The sequence below is a fragment of the Leucoraja erinacea genome, chromosome 38 (assembly GCF_028641065.1).
Source record: "Leucoraja erinacea ecotype New England chromosome 38, Leri_hhj_1, whole genome shotgun sequence".
In the NCBI taxonomy this organism is placed as follows: Eukaryota; Metazoa; Chordata; class Chondrichthyes; order Rajiformes; family Rajidae; genus Leucoraja; species Leucoraja erinaceus.
The window spans coordinates 10501569-10509685 of NC_073414.1; the positions used below are offsets into that span (position 1 = coordinate 10501569).

Consider the following 8117-nt stretch of genomic DNA (forward strand, 5'->3'; position numbering starts at 1 on the left):
GAACAAGGCTTTGGTAATGCCCCAGCCCCACTTAGGAAACCTGAACGGAAACCTCTGGAGACTTTGCGCCCCACCCAAGGTTTCCGTGCGGTTCCCGGAGGTTGCAGGTGGTTGCAGGTAGTGGAAGCAGGTAGGGAGACTGACAAAAACCTCCGGGAACCGCACGGAAACCTTGGGTGGGGCGCAACGTCTCCAGAGGTTTCCGTTCAGGTTTCCTAAGTGGGACAGGGGCATAAGGCTGCATTTGGAGTACTCGGAGCAGTTCTGGCCACTCAGCTATTGGAAGGGGTGGAAGATTGCAACCTTCACGTGGTCCGCCCTGTTTCGACTAATGCAATCAACTCGATGTGCACAAACAGAAGATCAAATAGAACGAGTTGTCCTACAACTTTAGGAGAAGGAGAAGGAGAAGGAGAAGGAGAAGGAGAAGGAGAAGGAGAAGGAGAAGGAGAAGGAGAAGGAGAAGGAGGAGGAGAAGAAGGGAGAAGGAGAAGGAGAAGGAGAAGGAGAAGGAGAAGGAGAAGGAGGAGGAGGAGGAGGAGAAGAAGAAGAAGAAAGTGGGAGGATGTCGATAATCTGGGAAGAATGCAATAAGATAGACACAAAATGCTGGAGTAACTCGCCTCACTCAGTATATCTGGATAGAAGGATTGGGGGTTCCATGCCCAGTCTGACTATCCTCCCGATTACATTTTATCTTTGAATGCTTCGTTGTCACCTTCCCCTATATAACAATGATCAATTCTACATTTTCCTTGACCTCATCCTCTTTGATGTCTTGTTTCCACACCTTACCCTTCCATATCTCTGTGCCTCCCTCTCCCCTGACTCTCAGTCTGAAGAAAGGCCTTGACCCGAAATGTCACCCATTCCTTCTATCGAGAGATGCTGCTTGTCCCGCTGATTTTGTGGTTGTCTTCAATGTAAACCTGCATCTGCAGTTCCTTCCAACACAGGATGCAATAAAGGTTTACAAGGATGTTAATGGGAGTGGAGGGCTTGAGTTATGAGGAGAGGATGGGAAGCCTATTTCACTAGAGGGTAGGAGGGTAGTCCTAGAGAGGTGTATATGACCATGAGGGGCACAGATGAGGCAAGTATATCTATTCTTCAGTAGGAGGAATAAATCCCAAGATGTTATAATGGGAGCAAGACATCTTTACTCTTCTCCTCAAATCCTTTTGCAGTAATGGTCCATATAGAGAAGATAGACACAAACAGCTGGAGTAAATCAACGGGTCAGGCAGCATCTCTGGAGAAAAGGAATAGGTGACGTTTCAGCTTGAGACCCTTCTTCAGACTGGTCAAAATATTATGTGATGGAAGGAAATGCCCATCAAGTCTACTCCGCCATTCAATCATGGCTGATCTACCTCTCCGTCCTAACCCCATTCTCCTGCCTTCTCCCTAACACCCGTATACCTGTCTTTAGGAAGCACTTGGACAAGTACATGGGCAGGAACAATTTAGAGGGATATGGTTCGGAAGGAATTGTAGATGCTGGTTTAAACCGAAGATAGACACAAAAAGCTGGAGTAACTCAGTGGGTCAGGCAGCATCTCTGGAGAGAAGGAATGGGTGACGTTTCAAGGTCTAGACCCTTCCTCAGACTGCCAAGGAGTCTCCCTAAGGCGCAGTGGTAAAGTTGCTGCCTTACAGCGATCGCAGTGCCAGAGACCCGGGTTCGATCCCGACTACGGGTGCTGTCTGTACGGAGTTTGTACGTTCTCCCCGTGACCTGCGTGGGTTTTCTCCGAGATCTTCGGTTTCCTCCCACACTACAAAGACGTACAGGTTTGATAAATGTAAAGAATTGTCCCTGGTGTGTGTAGGATAGTGTTAATATGCGGGGATCGCTGGTCGGCACGGACTTGGTGGGCCTGTTTCTGCGCTGTATATAAACTAAGTGAATTGGCCTCCACTGCCTTCTGTGGTGGAGAATTCCACAGATTCACAACTCTCTAGATGGAATGTCTTTGTTTTGTTTGTCTTTGTTTGAAAAACAAGAGTGTGATCACTGATTGGACTTATCTCGTCATGTTCAAGTGTGGGGGGTGTTGAACAGGCACGGATATCTTCCACATCTTTTGTCACAGTGGCCAGGAATAAATGTCTTCCTTGTGTGCTGACCTCCCAGTGTTAAATTATGCAGTATGGTTATGAGAAAGATTAAAACCAAAAGAGAAAATCTTACTTCGCAAGAAACCTACAAGTCCCAGTATTAGCACATGGAACAGCTTAGCTCAGGAGCAGGCCATTCTGCCCATCATGCCTGTGCTGACCATGCTGCCAATGCCAGCGCGTGATCTACCTTTGCTGCCAGTTTATGTGCCTGTCTAAATGCCTCTTAAACAGTGTTATCATGTCTGCTTCCACCACTCGCCTTCCAGGGACCTCTCTGTGTAATACATTGCATTGCACATCTCATTTAAACTTTGACCCTCTCAACTGAAAGTTATGCCCCTGAGGATTTGAGAAGTAAGAGGTTCTGAGCCGATCTGTGCCTTGTTCTCACCTTCCCCATAGCTAACAATGATCTACATTTTCCTTCAGCTCCGTCCCCTTTGATCTTGTTTTCACACCTCACCCTTCCATATCTCTCGCTTCCCTCTCCCCTGACTCTCAGTCGAGTGACCCAAAACGTCACCCATTCCTTCTCTCCAGAGATGACGCCTGTCCCTGTAGAATGAGTTACTCCAGCGTTTTGCCTCTCTCTCAGAATTCTAGATATATACCTCTGTCAGGCCTCCCCTCAATTTCAGCCGTGCTAGGACAATGATTCAAGGATTTTCATCCTCTTCTTGTAGCTACTTACATTTTAAGCTCGCCCCTTAAACCTATCCGGCAGGGGAGAGACCGTGGTCAAAATGGTGGTTATCCCAGGACGTGACAATCCCATTACATTTCGGGTGTGTTAACATCTATGATGTCCCCGATGATGGGACACTCAACTGCCACATTTGTGGTAGTGGGGGACTACGTAACGTTTACATTTACATTATATTTTTTGTTATAAGGTGGCTCAGTGTTACATTTGCTGCCTTCCAGTGCCAGAGACCCAGTTTCGATCTTGACTACAGGTGCTTGTCTGTGCAGAGTTTGTACATTCTCCTCGTAAGTTTTCTCCAGGAGCTCCGGTTTCCTCCCACACTCCAAAGACGTACAGGCTTGTAGGTTAATCGGCTTGGGTATAATTGCAAATTGCCCCTAGTGTGTGTAGGGTAGCATTAATGTGCGGGGATCGCTGGTCGGCACGGACCCGGTGGGCCGAAGGGCCTGTTTCCGCACTGTATCTCTAAACTAAATCTAGATTCAGAATGGTGTTCAGCCAAATGCTGACAAACACTATCTATAAGTGTGACTTCCTTGCTGGGGGCATGGGATTGTGGAAATTACTTTTATATTCATTCAGGATCCCCGCACATTAACACTATCCTACACTATGGAACATTTTACATTTATACCAAGGCAATTAACGTACAAACCTGTATGTCTTTGGAGTGGGGAAGAAACTGAATATCTCAGAGAAAACCCACGTGGTCACAGGGAGAACGCACAAACTCCGTACAGACAGCACCCGGGTCTATGGCGCTGTAAGGCAGCAACGCTGCCGCCCAATATTATGGCAATCTAGGTTTGGCTCTCTCTTTCGAGAGTATCTACTTGCCAGCCCATCCACTGAAAGGATTAATAGTATGAATAAATAAGATTCCCATTAACTCATCAGTGCGGGGGTCAGGAGTTATGGGGAGAAGGCAGGAGAATGAGGTTAGGAGGGAGAGATAGATCAGACATGATTGAATGGTGTAGATGGGCCAAATGGCCTAATCCTGCTTCTATCACTTATGATCTTATGATGTTATGAACTTATGATGATCTTGTTAAGTGTAATGCAAGCTCTCTTGAGTCCTGTTGTAGCTGAGGGAGACTAGTTTGTGCTTCACAACTTTGTACACCAAAAAGTAATTCACCCATGCATGCTTTTTTGAAAATTTCAAACATACATAAAAGAGACAGTGCTTCGAGGCTGGCCATAGAACTAATTAGGTTGAAGCAACTATGAGGCTATTAGTTATCCAAAAGCAACAATGTCGTAAGGTTATTGAAGAAAGGAGACAAGAAAGGTAAAGCCAAGCATAAATCATCAATTATCAAAGGCAACATCAAGTGCACCCTCAAAATGGACTTATAAATGAAGCTTTGCTTTCAATTTCATAATAATAATAAGATGGATTATATTGTTGTTTGGATGGATTTCAAAGAGGAAGATATGTGCTCAATATCATCGACCATCTTTGTCATCAATATTAGCCCAGACTGCAGACTGTGCCACGGGAAATCGCTCTCTCTTTGGTAATAGACATTTTGAAGCGGATGAATTCCTGGGAACGTTATTTGTGCATTCATCAAGTTTGTCATTATCGATGAGATAAGTGAAATGAAATTCAACCAGTAATTAAAACACGATAATTAATCAAAGAGTGTATGCGTGATAACGACTCTGGGAGGAGAAGAAATACCAAAAGAAACTCAGTGAAATAGGAAGATTTAGTTTAGTTTAGTTTAGTTTAGTTTATTGTCACGTGTATCGAGGTACAGTGAAAGGTTTTTGTTGCGTGCTAACCAGCCAACGGAAATACAATACATGATTACATTCCAGGCATCCACAGTGCACAGATACATGATAAAGGGAATAAGGTTTAGAGCAAGCTACACTTGTCGCTTTACATCCCCCCTCGACTCCATTCAAGGACTCAAGCAGTCGTTCCAGGTGCGACAGAGGTTCACCTGCATCTCCTCCAACCTCATCTATTGCATCCGCTGCTCTAGATGTCAGCTGCTCTACATCGGTGAGACTAAGCGTAGGCTTGGCGATCGTTTCGCCGAACACCTCTGCTCGGTTCGCAATAACCAACCTGATCTCCCGGTGGCTCAGCACTTCAACTCCCCCTCCCATTCCCAATCCGACCTCTCTGTCCTGGGCCTCCTCCATGGCCAGAGTGAGCACCACCAGAAATTGGAGGGGCAGCACCTCATATTCCGCTTGGGCAGTCTGCACCCTAGCGGCATAAACATTGAATTCTCCAATTTCCAGTAGCCCTTGCTGTCTCCTCCCCTTCTCAGTTCTCCCTCAGCCCTCGGGCTCCTCCTCTTCCTTTTTCCTTTCTTCAATGAGCTGGGTTTGAACAATTGGGACTGTACAATAGTGAATGGTAGGGCCGTTCAGAAGTCTGATCACAGATGGGAAGAAGCTGTTCCTCAGTCTGGTGGTGCGCGCGTTCAAGATCTTGTATCTTCTCTTGGACGGGAGGTTGGAGAAGAAGGAATGACCGGGGAAAGCGCGAACCACCAGACTCAGGAACAGCTTCTTCCCATCTATAATCAGGAACGACCAGGGTGGGAAAGGTCTTTCATTATGTTGGCTGCATTTCTGAGACAGATTGAAGTGTAGATGGAGTCTATGTGGGGAGTCTGGATGGAATGGGTTGCATCCACAACTTGCTGCAATTTCTTGCGGACATAGTCATAGTGTCATAGAATGATACAGTGTGGAAACAGGCCCTTTGGCATGGGCGACCTTGTTGTCTTGTGGATTAGTGTAGCTGGGACATTGTCGGCCGGTGTATTCTGTATCACTCTATGTCAAGTCAAGTCAAGGTAAGTTTATTTGTCACATACACATACGAGATGTGCAGTGAAATGAAAAGTGGCAATGCTCGCGGACTTTGTGCAAAAAGACAAACAAACAAACAACCAAACAAACTACAAACAGAATATAACAGAATCACATATTCTTTTTCATATTAAATATTGTGGGTGAAAGGAAAAAGGGAATATAACAGCAATTTAAAAAAAAAAAGCAGTAGAGTGGTTCAGTAAAGTTAGTCCCTGGTGAGATAGGAGTTTACAGTCCTAATGGCCTCTGGGAAGAAACTCCTCCTCAACCTCTCCGTTCTCACAGCATGGCAACGGAGGCGTTTGCCTGACCGTAGCAGCTGGAACAGTCTGTTGCAGGGGTGGAAGGGGTCTCCCATGATCTTATTGGCTCTGGAGTTGCACCTCCTGATGTATAGTTCCTGCAGGGGGGCGAGTGAAGTTCCCAGATTGCGTTCGGCCGAACGCACTACTCTCTGTAGAGCCTTCTTGTCCTGGGCATGGATATGATGGGAATGGAGGGACAAGGACCCAAGGAGGCTGGTGTCATGTTCAACACTGACATTGCGGGCTGAATTATACTGTTCTATGTTCTGTAAAGTTAGTTGACATTAAGCTCCACAATAGCGTAGCACAGTTATTAAGTTGTACCACATCGCTACAAAAGTGTGTGGCAAAAACTAAAATTGGACAGTCTACACTTTAGATTATAAAATGACAAAGTCACACCTGGTTTACACTGAAAAACTCCTCGCGGAAGATCGGGATAGTTCTCACATTGGTGTAAAATAATGATACTCGTTGAAGCATCAACTTCCTCTTTTCCTTAAACTATTCCTCGGAGTTGATGGTGAGTTTCTTCTTCTCTGGTTTTGTGGGTTCTGAGGTGGCTGTTGTAGCCTCTTCCATACACGAGAGACCATAGAGCGTGCCTGGTGGTTCGAAAACGGTGGTGTAGCGGTAGAGTTGCCGCCTTACATCGCTTGCAGCGCCAGAGACCCGGGTTCGATCCCGACTACGGGGGGAGTCTGTACGGAGTTTGAACATTCTCGCCGTGACCTGCGTGGGTTTTCTCCGAGATCTTCGGTTTCCTCCCACACTCCAAAGACGCGCAGGTTTGTAGGTAAATTGGCTTAACCTGGAGCGGGGCCTTACATCGCCCGGTGCGGCTTTAATGGCCGCGGGACTTATTTACCATCGCCCGCAGGGGGCTTCGACTCTGATATCGGGAGGAGAATGAGGAATGCAGGGGAGAGATAAGACTTTGCCTTCCATCACAGTGAGGAGGAGATTCGCTGTGATGGATGTTTGTGTAAATTGTGTTGTGTCTTGGTTCTTCTTCTTGTTTGTGTGACTGCAGAAATTAAATTTTGTTTGAACCTCAATGAGGTTCAAATGACAACAAATAAAATCTAATCTAATCTTAGTATAAATGTAAAAAGTGTCCTTAGTGTGTGTATAATAATGTAAATATGCGGGGATCGATGGTCAGCACACTCAGTGGGCCGAAGGGCCTGTTTCCGCACTTTATCTCTGAACTAAATTAAACTAAATGTTTTATGTGGACCAGTTATTTTAATTCCATTCCAGATGCTCCTTCTCCACTGGGGCCGAGTCAGGATCGATGGTGCCAGAGTGATCCCCAGAGTCAGGATCGATGGTGCATTTTCTTCAGTGAATCTCTGATCACAGACTTGGATCGTTTCTAGTGGTCTCTTCCTGTGACAGGATTCACGGCGATCCCTAAACTCCACCATCGGCACCACAGACCCATGAGACGGGGTCCGAAAGGAGTGCTTCCAGGAGTCGAGGCTTCCTTGAAGTCTCAGCGCAACTCATTGAAACAAGACCATGACTCTTGTCATTGGTTTGGTACAGGGCAGCACGGTGGCACAGCGGTACAGCCGCTGCCTTGCCGCGCTTGTGTAGGAGGAAACTGGAGCACCTGGAGTTACAGGGAGAATGTACAAACTCCGTACAGACAGCACCCATAGTCAGGATAGAGCTTGGGTCTCCGGTGCTGTGTGGCAGCAACTCTACCGCTGCGCCACCGTGGCCCTGTGCATAGGAAGAGAATGGAGGAACATGGATCACATGCAGGCAGAGGAGATTGGTTGATCTCACCATTGTGGGCCAATGGACATTGTGGGATCCATTTCTCTACTCTCCCATGTGGTATGAAAGGTTTAGAGGGATATGGGCTAAATACAGGCAAATGGCACTCGCAGATGTAGCATTATGGTGGGTAGAATTGGACCATGGGTCCCGTTTCCGTGCCGCACGACTCTATGACTCTGTGATTTTACTCCTCCCTCCCACATTAAAGAGATGAAATCTTCTTTCACCCTGAATCGTAATAAATGCTCAATGGGAGATAGAGCGAGTCTGTCCTTACCGCCTCTCCTCTTGGGCAGAACAAGAACAGAGTTACTGAGGCCTCACCTCTCGCCCACCACCCTCCA

The 8117-nt window shown here is 46.6% G+C and overlaps 1 non-coding gene across 1 annotated transcript; it reads left to right on the forward strand.

The window, feature by feature from the left end:
• Positions 1 to 2833: 2833 nt before the first annotated feature.
• Positions 2834 to 2996, forward strand: LOC129714294 (U1 spliceosomal RNA). The gene has a single exon (XR_008726330.1). It is a non-coding gene; the product is annotated as a U1 spliceosomal RNA (small nuclear RNA).
• Positions 2997 to 8117: the final 5121 nt, after the last annotated feature.